Raw genomic sequence first — 14,567 nt, forward strand, 5'->3', positions numbered from 1 at the left:
GGAACCATTAATTGAATAACCAACACTTCTACCATAGGTCACCCCAAGTGGTTCGCTATGTTTGGTGACTAAGCAGGGGTGTCCGGGTTCATGGGGTGAGGTCTTGCGGCAAATGCGTCTGCCCACCAACTACGTGGCGAGCCGGGTACGGGAGACTCTTTGACCTCTTCAGCCGGACTCTCGACCCCAATACCTTGCATCGCAGTGGGTGGGATGGTTTCATACATTGACACACTGATTGTGGATGCCATAGTATTACTGGCTCCAGACGACTTAGAGCAGTTGGGACTCTTGTGTGGTGTTCACATAAATAAAAACTAATTAATGAAACAAAGTAAAATAGGAATTCGAATATTTTTTAGTGCGTCCTAGCCCTTTAACACTTGCTTACTTTTTTTATTTATTGATATAACAAAGAGCTTGCATAATATGCATCGTAGTACCAAACGGAAAATTACCATATAGTTAGCGGATTGTTTATAATTGACATTTGTAAAGTTTATCACTTCAGAACTAATTATTCTCTCCTCAACTCTCCTCATTAAAATATGAATGCTTGTTAAATTGGTACAATAATTAATGTTAATTTTATGTTCTCACTTGTTCACAGGTAAGATTTCTGCGTAGCAGATCTTCAACTATATGTTTTAATGCAGAAGAAAAAATTGACCGACTTGGAGTAAGTAAGCTTTTTAAAAGTTATTTAAAATGGTTTTCACTTTATTTATAATTATTTAGGGATATAATAATTACAATGACGAAAAATTACTACACTAAGACATTTTTCTCGATTCTTTGCTATCATACACGTATGTGTGTATACGTGTATTTACGTGCAACTACACATACACAACTAGAAAAAAGAGTTATGTATATGATTCAATCCTGCATAATGGCATGTCTTATTCTTATTTATTTTTATTTTTTATTTTCGTATTTTCGTTTTTATTTTTTTTTTCTATTTTATATTTTCTATTTCAGTTATGCATTTTCTACTGTAATCCTCCCTATTTTCAACACGTTTATATATTTAGTTTATATGTTCACACTAGACCTCATACAACTATATTCCATTGGTCACCATGAAACTGGCAGTCGCCTAGTATGGTGATTTAATGTGTCATATTATATAAATAAACATTTTGATGTATTATCATGTATTTTATAAATAAAAATAAAATACAAAACTAATTTAAATAATATAATTTAAAACATTTTGCACTTTATTTTTCATTCAACTTTTATTAATATCGCATCACATTTTCACATTTTGTGCTTTGTGTCATTATTGATTTTTTTTTAATTCTCTTCATCTCTCCAGACACTTTCTTCCTATTTAGTATTTTTTGTTATTATTACTCCTACCCTTCATCCCAGAAGAAATTTCCAAGACATATTAAGGACATACGTAATAGGTACATTAACTATGTATAATTTAATATTTAGTACTTTAATTTTTAGTAAAATGACTAAAAAAATAAATTAAAACAACCGAAGTAGTGTGCAAGGATTTAGCCACTACAATATTAATTACATGATAACCAATAATATAAATTTAAGAATAAAATATTAAATTTTCTTGCGGACCATTTCACAGTCTATTGATTTTTGAGCCATATTAATACAAAAAATATCTCTTTATCATGTATTTTGTATGCTGATAAAATTTATAAGGGATTACTTATTGAAGCTTATAAATTTCATGGTTATAAAGCCAGTTTCGACTGTTACATTTTAGTTGTTTTCAATTTGTCTGTTTCATGTTTTCATTGAGAGTTCTTGATATTATCTGCCAAGTATTGATGGTTGTTATTTCGTGTCACTTCACTTACTGTCTATGTGTGAGCTATATCACCTTTCGAACGAATGTATTGTCAACAGCTTATAAGTAAACACTTAAATGGGAACATTTTGCAGAGCAGATAATATCATTATTAATATTGTACAATATCTTTAGTGGGAATTGGAAAAAAAAAAACAACATAAAAACACATATTTTTAAAGGAATTAATTAAGAAAACAAATTCTTCTGAAATGTGATGAAGGGTTAAGGGTTAGGTGGGGAAAGGAGATAGGGTAGAGGAAGGTGGGGAAGTACCTGGCTATTCAGATCTGGTCACCAAACACGGCCAAAGCCATTTTAAGCAACGTTTCAATTCTGATTGGTGGACTTACATCAGGGCGATACTCAGAGTATCTTCCGCTCTTGAACGTGCCGCAAATATATCTTATATTATTTTAAATGAGTAAATTGTGAAATAATACGAAATAATAAAATCAAATTTCTTTTTGCACTCCGGGATTTGAACCTGCTACCTCCGGCTTGCTAGACGAGAACATTACATTTTTTAAATTTTTTTACGCTTTTTAAAACCGACTTTCTACGCAATCACCAAAAGTGTACTCTTATTTTTAGTTTTAACGATAATCGTCAAACTTGTTGACTTCATGTCGTTAAAATGAATAAAAAATAAATGAAAAACATATAAATTACTAGGGTTTTATCTTTTAGTTTTTAAAAAGAAAGACAAACATTCCCGGATTACAAAGAATCTGACAATCTCCTACTACCACCACAGTAAGCCGAAAATGTTGTTTGTGTTGTGATGGAGGACTTAGCCAGCCGAAGAATTGAACACACTACTCCTGAGTGGGACCCAAACTCGATGGCATCTCAGCCACCGACCGGTCAACCTTTAATTCGAAAAAATTGAAATTCGAAATCATACGTAGCCCTGAAAGTAAACTTATCTTATTAATTTTGATGATGTTTGTGGAATTTGTTCACTTAATATTTATGACGTCCACAAATAATATAGCAGCTCCCTTGCTCTCCATGCGAGGTACGAGGTAGGTTCGCATTACCTCTACCAGTACTATACCTATACAGTGTACTGTGTTTTCCTCCTGCAAACACACGGTCGTGCGTGATCGGACAATTAGCCACAATTAGCTCCGACAAGTCATCAACGGCCCGCTTCATATCTGCCTTCCCTCCGCTCAACACTTGCAGATTAACTTAACGTCCAATTAATAAATACTTGGTAACTAGTTTGTTTTGTAGTGAATTCATTAATGTTAAATATGTTTGCGGTTCGTTAACGTCGTGATGCGTGTGTTCGTACTGGGTAGGTGCTACTAAATACCTTTTATACAATTCATCGGGGGACACCTAGCGACAGAACTGATATTTCGTAAATTGCTAGTTTCTACTTACGGTGTGGAAATATTAAAGCAGGGTGGATAAAAACGAGCCATAAGTATGAGATTAAAGTTCCTGGAACTTGTATTGAATCGTTGTGGCAATTTTGTAATCGTAACAGAGATCTTTTTTTCTGAGATTTGTCTAAAGGCACAGTAATTTTCATATCTTATTTAGATACTTTTTTACAATCGCTAAAATAAATAGTGTTTAATTTCCAATTAGATAGTTGCCTCAACACAGGCTAAGCCTAGTGAGGCGGGCTATGATAAACCTTGACACATTAACATTTCTATTATTTACATTTATTTTAACTACTGTTTATATATTACTTTCCGTTGATAAAATTATACACTCATCTAATTTATAAACCAATGTACACAAAACAGTTTTTCATGCATTTCTATAGTTGAAGTTTGAAAATTTGTCACAATAAAGATATTAAATTATGATTATTAATTTTTAAAAATCTTTAATTTAAAAAAAAATCTTATTAAATTGACAGACTTTCCTTTGTAAAATGTCCCCCACAACACATGCAAACTCCTTGAGTGGGGGACATTATACACATGTCTTGTAAAAATAACAATAACTGAAAAAAAAGTATTTACAAAATCACGAATCGTATTTCAATGCATTTATTAAAAAAGAACAATTCAATTATGTTTTACAAATGATCATAAATTAATAACACTGGTATTTTGGCAGTCTACAAGATTGATGGCATTTGTAACAAAAATCGGAAATTATAAGACTCGGAATGTTATCATTTGTATTATCTTCTTGTTTGTTTTGAAAACATTTTCAACGCAGTTTCGTGTTGTTGCCGTCTAAATAAATTAAACATACAATCAGGGAGATTCTTTTGTTTGAGACATTTGTTTTCATCGGAGACTAATCTCTTTCTTTTGTTTGCCCCAACATTTGAACTCCTGTATAACTCATTGTCAACCAGAATTAATCGTGTTTATTTAACGCTTAAAAATCTGGATAATTCTGAAGTTTGTACGCACAACATTGAAACGTTAACTTCCACTATGTGTTTTCTTTAAATCTCGTGGAGATTGATTTAGCTTTGCGGCCCACGTAAAACATTGAATGTTTTATTAACTACTTTGCCAAGTATTTTTATCAAATTGTAAATAAATATTATACAAGAGAGATATTTATACTTTCATTAGAATATTATTTATTTTATAAAAAGCAACCATAGGGAATAAGCTACAAAATACATAATTATGTCAGTTCTAGGAATAGTTGTGTATTGTAAACAATAATTAAATCATTAATGATAAAACTTTAAGTACAAATCTAATATGCTTTTAGCTGTAAACTACAGAAAATTTATAAGCAGATAAAAATAATTTGCTTTTGCCCTTTCTCTTTTTTTATTTATCTTTCGTAGTGGTACTACGAAATCAGTAAATATATGTGTTTTTCAAAGGGGTATAATTATTAACAAATTTATGGGTGACGTCCTCCGTTGTCGAGAGGTACGGTTCTTAACTATGAATCCAGAGGTCGCGGGTTGAAATCCCGATGTGCACATGTAAATTTTACTTGACTTTTAATTGATATGTATTTTACTTACTTGTTTGTAAAACATAAGAAATAAAAACAATATCATTATTCTTAATTTTTTATCTTATGTAAAATTTTCCGTATCCTCCCATCGACAACCGTATGTATTTAAAATATGTATATTTTAAAAAAAAAATTGTCCGTTGATCTTGCAATTTTACTATCCATAAAGTACCATACTACAAGTAACATATCATCGAGCCATAAAACCCTTATGATAATACAATTATCATATTTTTTGCACAGGTAAATACGGGGCATTTTTATTTGTTTAAATGTTTTATAAAATAATTATTTGAATGCCATCCTTGTGTTTTTAAAACCATCTAAATCTAAGAACTAGAATATTGTAGAACGAATTGGGCCACGATTTATTATTTTCTTTATTTTTGGACTATATAATTAATGATTTAACTAAAAACCTACAAGCAGGTAAGCAAGTAACAAGTAGTATCTACGATAAGCCGTTAATTTGTCCTCCTTGTATCAATTAATTAAATGAAGGAGCTTTACCTCGGAATCGACTAAATCCTACCATCGAGCCTTAAATGAATTGTGTCATTATCGTGACTAAGTAACAAGGATAATTTTGGAGGATTAGAGTCTCTAGCTCATGTTTAAAATCAAAAATTGATATAAAGTAAGTTCACCGTTTGTAACAAGATTTTTATTTGTGGCTTTCTATGGATAAATTAAAAAATATATATAAATGGTCACATCTTAATGACGTACAATACTCTATGACCAAAGTAGGAATGACAGAGTTTTTATTCTTTCTTTCCAAATTCATGAATCAGAAATTTGGAGAATATTTTAATTTATTTTTATTGCTCGTGTTCTTGGGTTAGGTTATGTTTGGCACAGCTTTTCAGTCTTTATATATCTACTTACGTTATTATAGTATCAAAATTGAGTACCGACCTACCCTTTTTGTGTTAGGAAAAAATTATATAAAATATATAGGAATACCCATAAAATAAAGAAGACCACAAGAAATGCTTTGCCATGTTTCGTCATCCAAATATTTGTCAAATCTGGCCTTGAATTTCCAATAAAAAACTGTATTTACAAAATTCAAAAGGAATTTAGATCTATGATGTTCGAGCAAGTGAGACAGAGCGCTGGGCTATTGGGTTAAATGATACATATATTTCCATTCAAATTCGTATGAAAGCCACTTCAATTTTTCTCCTTTATTATATATCTATAGGCATATAAATTTTAATTTAATCAAAATAAATTGGTAACTTTAATTTTTTTCATGTTTTATCACGTAAATTTCAACATCAATGAGATGTAAGTATTTATGCGAAAACGGTAAACAAAAATTCGTCCCTACTTACCAAAATTTGGTGAAGAAATTAGTCATATTATGAGAAAGTTACAAAATTTATTAAGGAGCTTTCATTCATTAATATGTTAATAGAGACATAAATCAACGAACACTTTCATCTTTCTACCTTGTTATAGGTACTTTCAAACAGAGGCTATTTCAGAAAATTTTTCTTTCATTGACTATATACATACTTAATATTTAATGTTTTGACATATTCATTCACTAGGTTTTAAAGTTATGTCCTATAACTCGCGAGAAACAAGTTTTCGACTTAATTCGTTTTTGAAAATCAAAACACTTGCCTTCAATGTAATGTTTACCTTTATTTCCACATCCACTTGCTCGGAAATCGTCAAGAACGGAACTGAATTTTATTAGGAAATAATTTTTGTATTTCAAATACACTTTGTGTACCTTGTGCATTTCTCCCTTACTTTATGTCTATATCTTATTTCTAAATATCGGATTCGTATTGCTGGTTTGGGTTCTGTCTATGAAGGAGGGTCCAAGTAAATTTCTTGATAAAAACTCATCAAGTCAAATAATGGAAATGTAAAAAAAAACCTTTTTTGTTACTGGTTAAAAGATGGAATCTGTCAAAAAATCGTGATTAAATTAACATAATGCTTTTCCAATCTTTTTCTTATATATAGAAATAAGCATGAATTATCCTATAGCCTTGTACGTCCCACACACCACATAGCCGTCCTCCATTGTTAGCTGATATTCTCCCAAAGTGGTATGAAAAATATAAAGTGACCATTTGTACTGGTATAGTACTGATTTTTGTTAGTATTTTTCCTTGCCCTAGTTAGTCCTGACATTAAACCCATACACAAAATGCACTGTATATCATTTTTTTTAAATATTTCTATTAATTATCAATCGAATTTTAAAAAATCAATCTCTAATAATTTTCGAAAAAAAATAGTTATTTATTTTTTGCAGGACTGTGTTAGCAGCGGCCAACAAAACATTTTTGGTCGGCCCGCGATCTATATACGACTTTCTGACTTTTTTATCGTTTGTTATTTAAACAATAATTGTTGCTAAGCAATAAAGCGTTTACAGTAGATTCTGCCATTAAACTTTTTTCTTCAGCCGTTCTCGTGTTTTGACTGCAACTTTCATTTCCACAAAAATACGTATAAAACGCACTTCCGTATACCCGGCGGAGAAAAACCGTTTTCTTGTTCTGACTGCAATTATTCATGAAAATCGGAGAAAATGTCAAGATTTCAAATGATGGTCACCTTAGATAAATAATATACTAGCCGCCACTGCCAGTTCTACCGAACTAGGGATGTATCGCAGCAAAAGTTGTCCCACTAAATTTCTCAACGTCTACTTTTGTTGAAAACTAAGGGAGATGTCGCAACAAACTTGCCGGCCAGCACTTGCGATATGTTTTTAACTGAAATATAATACTGGCAAACGGGATAAAGCGGCACGATTAAAGAATACACCTTATTTTATCAAGCTTTTCGCAACTTAAAGAAGTACACGAATTTAGTAAAATTTTCCAGAACAAAATTATACACTGTTCGACAGTTTGTGTGTTCCTTAGTTAAAGAGCTGTAAACCTGTAACGAGTTACATTACACATTAAGTAAGTAGTAGAACTAGCAAATTTCCACAAGCACTTATGTTAACACGAAATTTAATTATGATGCCTGCCATTGAATCTTGACAAATCTCCATCAAGACTCAAAGGTAAAATTTAAAAAAAAATCACTTCGAAATACATACTTTTCTTACAAAGGTGACTAATTTATTCCTTGTTGGATTTAAGTTTTGTAAGGCTTAATCTTCCGTCTTTTCGTAGGGGATTGATTCAAAACTACCTAGGTCTGGATAATTTGGATTAATTGTAACATACTGCAGTACTTTGGCGTTAATTAAAATACCCTGACCGAAATCCTTATTAATTAATAAATTTAAAAACAAATGATTATCAAAAAAATTGCGCATTGTTTAGTAAAATAAATAAATGGAATTCTCGTCTTTCAGTTTCAAACATTGTCAGCACTGCAAAGACTGAGAACTTATCCACTTGTTTAAAAAAACTATCCATTTAAAAAATATATTAATGTTTATCGGGTTTTCTTTTTTGGTAGATAGAACATTTTTCTGCTTTCACACACCACTCTGTACTTCGTCTCGGTTCTTGCTCTGCCTTTTCTTACTCAGTTTCTATCAGTGTCCAGATCGGCAGACGACACGGCGACACTATCATTAAAAGTTACGACTTTTCAAATTTCCTGGGACACAATTATTTTGTGTTTCCTTACCTTATCCTTAACAAAAGTTTTGGATTTTTCATTTTTGGTTTCTAATTTTTCATTAGAATTAATTTATCTGTAAAATAAAAACAAGACTTAAGACTCTGTAATTCATTTTAATAGATCAAGATGTTTATTATTACAATAAAATTTTGTAGATTTACATCTTAACATTTAATCATCGATTTATTTATTTTCACTAAAAAAAACTCCTTATGAAACCTCAAACTCCAACACTGAAAAATATTTAACAAAGAAAATAATATTAAAAATGAAAATTCAGCCATATATTTAAGATACATTTATCAAAGAAAATCGGTACACGTACGACATTTTTTATAATGTTTACCCTTTAGTCTGGCCTCTAGTTGGTTTTCACACTATAAATATTAATTAATAATAATATTTTTTGTGGGCTAATTTTTAACATCTCAGCATATTTTGTTTTGCCTTTATAATGTTAACCAGTTTGTTTAAACTTCCTCCGAAATTCGTTAGCGTCTGAGACCTTGCAAAATTTTACCTCCTAACGCAAAGTGAAGTCTTTATAATTTTATTCTGCCATAAAATCATATTGGGCTGACGCGGTTGTTTATCTCTTGACTGTACTGAGATACACACAAGTATAATCTACTGTACAGTGAACATCTACACCAACAGCATAAAGTGTTTTGTATAACCTGCCAAAATGTTTGCTGCAGGAGTCTATACGTAATAGTACGATTTATAATATTACAAGTATTAAAATATCGCAATCTCGCCCATTGATCGTACTCATGAAAAAATTGATTGTTTCAAATAGTGAGGTTTAGTGTGATCAAATTGTCAGTCTTTCTTTGTCTAGAATTTTTTAGGTAAGCGGAATATTTTACAGCTCGTAAAGTAACTTTTACAACGGGCTATCGAACTTTTGAAAAAAAAAAAATATTTTTTAAAAATTAATTCCACACAGGAGGTCCTGAAGAAAATAATTTCCCTCAGTAACTACGTCATATTTTGGGATGCTGTGTAGTAGGTTTTTTTTTAGGATCAGTGTGTCCAGGTGTGATCGAAAAATAAATATATCGCTCCCACTGCAGCGCGAGGCGATGGGTCGAGAGATCAGTAGGAGAGGTCAAAGGGTATCCCCAAACCAGCCTCTCCCGATCTGGCACGTCACGCAGCTGGTGGGCAGAAGCATCCGGAACACACCTCACACGATGAACCCGGTTAACCCTGTTAAATAACCAAACATAGCAAACTACTTGGGGTGATCTATGGCAGAGGTGTTGGTTATACAATAAATGGTTTCCGAGGCGGCGGTATCCAAACCCGCCTCCCAAATAACAATAAGTCGAAAATTCATATTTGAAGTTGTGGTTCTTAAAATTTTTCCTTACCACAAACGAAATAGGAAAATTTAAAAATGATATTGTTTTAGTAGAACAACACCTTTCTATGTTCAGAAACCTAAAACTTTTCTTACCTAGATATAAGTTTTTTACTAAATTGCTTGATTTTAAAACAATCTGTTACTCTGACTTAACTGTTTACATACCCACGAATTGTTGCTCAATAAGAAAACCATTTTAATATCGAGCGAAGCCGGGTATTAACTACTGGGAAGAATGAAATATTATTTATTTTTTTTGTGAAAGGAATAAACAGCTCCCCTATAAAGAGTTTTGTTAGCTTCAGGTGTTACACAGCTCTTCAGATTATGATAAGATTACCTAAAAAAACATTTTTTAATTAAATTCACGGCAAGCTTTTTTTTCACACTATTTTATTCTTATTTCTAGAAATATTTTGCAAATGTTTATGGAAAAGCGGTACGTTTACCACCGTTTGCCCATCGATTCTTCTCTGTGTACCCGCCACGACCAGTATTGTATATCACGGCACAGAGTCCCCTGTATAACCCGGCACATAATTGGCGCCCGTCGTGGAAGTTTTATACTCCATTTCCTGCAGATCACGTGGAAATGCTTGGCTACATCTTTCCCCGACCTGCCGCCCAACTGTGGGGCAATTATAGTTACTTATTTATCCGCAATAAATATTTGTAATAATTTAAAATGATCATGGAAACAATACCTCGAAACAATTGATTTTTTATTTTTAGCGCATTTCGCCTTTTCCAATTTTTTTGACGAATGTGAGTAAATTTTTGAACTCTTCCAAAGAGTTAATTAATTTTTATAAACCGTTTATTTAGACAAGTTCTGCTGTGTACTTAAATATTATTACGCGTATTAACTTTATTGCCTTCTGAAGGATATGTAGGTATATAAGACATCATCAAAAATTTTGATAATACCTTCAGAAGGCGAAACAGCAGATGTACATACATAAATATTATTACGTGTTACAGCTGTTTCGATTTCTGAAGGCATCATCAAACTGTTGCATTTGCATAAAATGCTGCATAAACACGTGAGAAAAAAAGTGCGAGACAAACCACGAATTATGGGAAAGGACAACCGCAAACGGCGCGTAAAGTGCTTTGTTCCTTTTCCATAATTGATGGTTCGGCTCGCGTTTCTTTTTCACGTATATTTGCAGCATTATATTCATATACAACAGTTTAATGATGCCTTCAGAAAGGGTAGCCACATTTTTAAGTGTTGATATGATATTGCGTATTGCTTCCAAAAAATCATACTAATCCGCTGATTTAATAAATATATTTTACTGTATACAAATCAATTTTTAAAAAGGTTTTTTGAGATTCAACATCGTTGCTCTAAGCTAAACCAAAATTATTAAAAGGAACTAGTAATTTTTTTTCATTTAGCGTTGAAAATATTTACCTGTAACCTTTGCATGTGCTTGCATTTAAATATTAGTATGATACGTATTCGTCTTTATACATTATTTGTCATTTGTGTCATACTGAATTATACCAAAACGCTATTGAGGCACGCAATATATGCACGGATAAATGGATCGTTGTAGAGTTTTGGTTTTGGTAGTTCCGTTTGTGAAACAAATTAATTTGTTTTCAAAATAACTTCCCTTAGCGTGGTTGTTATGGGTTGTTTTGGTAAGAACATTAATTTAAATAAAAAAAATATTTTTGTCTAATATTTAATATTTTGAAACCATCGCTTCTAGCTTGACCGAATAATTTATCAAAATGTAGGTAAAACAAGAACAGCAACAACTAATCCTTATACACGCCGTGTTATTTTTGATGCCAGTCTAATTTATAAGGCGTTCAGTGGAAAGCGCCGGGCTTGGTGGGGCGGGCCGGGATTTCGGGCGTACCGCGGGAAGGGACCCATGATATACTGACCACCCTCAAGCACACTGGCTGCCGACTCAGCTGTAACTTGTTAATAAAAATACCTGCCAGGGAAGCTAGTAAGGGATGAATATTTTTGTGGAAGTAAATCGTCTATACCGTATTGCAAAAAATATTTTGTGATATTTTGTGAATTATTTTAGAATAAATTAATCGATAATATTGAGAGTTTTACGCAGAAACTTCTAAATGAATAAGAAATTTGGAACAATATTTGGTTAGAATTTTTTTTAAATATTGAGATATACTCATGAAAATAGGTACATTCAATGAGATTCAGTAGTAAAGAAAACTATTGAAATATCATTGTAATTATGAAAAATGTATTCTGGAAACTTGTTATTTGAATGATTTTTACCTTTTTTTTAAGCACCCGAATGAATTAGTTTTTTTTCAATAAAACTTCCACGTACCACTTTTTTTGTCGTATTCAGACTACCACCATTAAGAATAAAACAGCAGTGCAAATACGTAAAAAAAAAATTCAACAAAAAAGTTGAATTTTTTTTTGGTGATTTGGTTTGAAAAGGTTTATTTTTTTCTAACTAACTAACTAACTAACTAACTAACCATCACGCCGTTTCCCCGCAGGGGTAGGCAGAGAGGACGGACCGCCAAACAACTCGGTCTTGGCACACACTCCTTGCCTCATTCACATTCATACATCGTCTCATACATACTCTTCTATTATTCTGACTCTTGACATGGCCCGACTCGAGTATCTGATTCACTTGATCGTGCCATGTCTTCCTCGGGCGTCTCTGACTTCTGCTACCATTCACATTTGCATCATATATCCTCCTTACACTCCTATCTTCGCTCATTCGCTCTTAATTTTCTTATAAATAAAAGTTATAAATTTATGTTGAAAATAACAAACCTTAATATGTAATATAAATAAATGTCAATAAATAATGTTATTGTTTACTTCATGTTATCCATAAAACAGTTATACACCAATATATTACGAAAATAATTACAAATTTGAGGTGCCTGTAAGTATAGAAAGGTCACGGGGGCGGTTTTATTATTTTGTGTCAATAGATATTTAGTGAACTGTCTAAAAGTGACGTTGAAAATGTCGACGATGTAGATAAACAATAGATTGGCACAAATTCAACTATATCATTTAAGATATATCTTTTTATACAATTATGGAAATATTCCAACATTCAAAATGAGATTTTTTCTTGTGTTTTTAAATAATATTTATTTCTACCGCTTACTTGCGGTCCTAGAGGAAGTAGGAAGTAGGGAGTAGGGAGTAGGGAGTAAGGAGTAGGGACAGTAGTAGTAGGGAGTAGTGGACACAGACACATGTCGCGTTACATCTCCCGGCAACATATTATTTAGGGAGCTTTCAGACTGTCGTTGGTCATTTTGTGATTTAACAATAGAATGTCGACTTGCTAAGACCTTTTGTGGAGCTTTGATCATACTTACAATTTGCTTCACAAAAGCACATTATTTTGCGGTCAGCAAAAGAGAGTTTTGAAATCTTCTACCTTATTGCGACAAATGAACAAATGCACAAAGCTTGATATATTGACCAATTAAATTTGTGGACAATAAAATCCGATGGCTGACTGTTATTTTCATGTATATTTTTGTAAGAACTTTGTTCGTGATGATTACACGTGTTTCAACATTCAAAAATAACCTTAAGATTTCTAATAGGCACATTATAACTAAAGAAAGGAGCAATTCAACATACTTTTCAAAAGTGATAAAAATTGATGAAAAAAAAGTGTCAAATAAACCTTATCTAACGTAACTTATTTAACCTATTTATAACTTTTAATTCGGTTTCCCGGTTACCGGTACTTATGTAGTAAAAAAATACTAATTTCGGTTGTGTCTGTCCTGCGTAACTCTAGTTTAATCAAATCTGGAATTTGAATTTCCTTTCAATATATGTGTAATATAAAAAAAAAGAGTTTGTTTGAAGAATTCGGATGGATTACCTATCTACAAAATAGTATTTTTAACAAAAAACTATTTTATTTTCCAAATTGGACTGATTTATCAAGAATTCAGACTGTTATTATTTAAAAGTATTTTTTTTAATTTGCGGGCAGCCTGTATACTTATTGACGAATATACCTTTCTACCGACAACTCTCGTATTTCTGGCAAAACTCTTTACCCGAACTCCCCAAAAATAAACGTACGATCTATTTTTGTCATGTGGTAATAACAACTACCAACATGTCAAAACTTTTATTTTATTTACGTGTTTGCGATTCCTCTCCAATATTTTTGGTGGTAAGAAGAAAGTTTTTTACACCAACTTCGTATTTTTATTTACAATCTAATAAAAACCCTTTTGAGTGATTTATTTATCTCTTCATGATCGAGAAGTAAGGCTCTCGACTAGCAATCCGTAGATTGCGGGCTCAATTCCCGACGTCGGCAAGTTTATTGTATCTTTTATTTTTGAAGAAAGACGTACATTCCCAGGTTACAAATAACCTGACAATATTTGGAAATCTCTTACTACAATCATAGTAAGCTGATAATGTTGCTTGTGTCGTTACGGAGGACTTAGCTAGCCGGGGAACGAACACACTTCGCCTGGGAGGGATCTTTTACAAAAATATTAGGTACATTTGCGGCACGTTCTAGACTGGAAGATATTTTTATTATTTATTAGTTTCAAACGTCACAATAATCTTTTAGTGCGGAGTGTAGAATAAGAATGATACGTCAATTAAAATGTGTTATTTAGTAGTCATAATGTAAGATATAAAAAAGCTAGTTATTTTTTTTGCAAAGCGCTCCCGAGGTGATGTTTCCAGACAACGGCACTATAAAATTAGCAATTTATTACTTACATCATAAAACTATACTGGAAAATGAAGGCAAAAACCGACATAAAGAC

At 32.1% G+C, this 14,567-nt stretch overlaps 1 protein-coding gene across 6 annotated transcripts in view; it reads left to right on the forward strand.

The window, feature by feature from the left end:
• The first annotated feature begins 639 nt into the window (after positions 1 to 639).
• The window catches only part of Rbp6 (RNA-binding protein 6), a 648,561-nt gene continuing 634,633 nt past the window's right edge, over positions 640 to 14,567 (forward strand). For 3 of the 6 annotated variants that reach the window (XM_089635053.1, XM_089635056.1, XM_089635057.1), the window contains exon 1: positions 642 to 679. The gene's annotated coding sequence lies outside the window, so the exon portion shown is untranslated. Of the gene's footprint in view, positions 680 to 14,567 lie in introns of all 6 variants that reach the window. The other 3 variants (XM_089635055.1, XM_089635058.1, XM_089635054.1) reach the window with 2 other exon arrangements.

This window comes from Hesperophylax consimilis, chromosome 8, assembly GCF_061612785.1.
Source record: "Hesperophylax consimilis isolate HC1 chromosome 8, BYU_Hcon_1.0, whole genome shotgun sequence".
NCBI classification, from domain to species: Eukaryota; Metazoa; Arthropoda; class Insecta; order Trichoptera; family Limnephilidae; genus Hesperophylax; species Hesperophylax consimilis.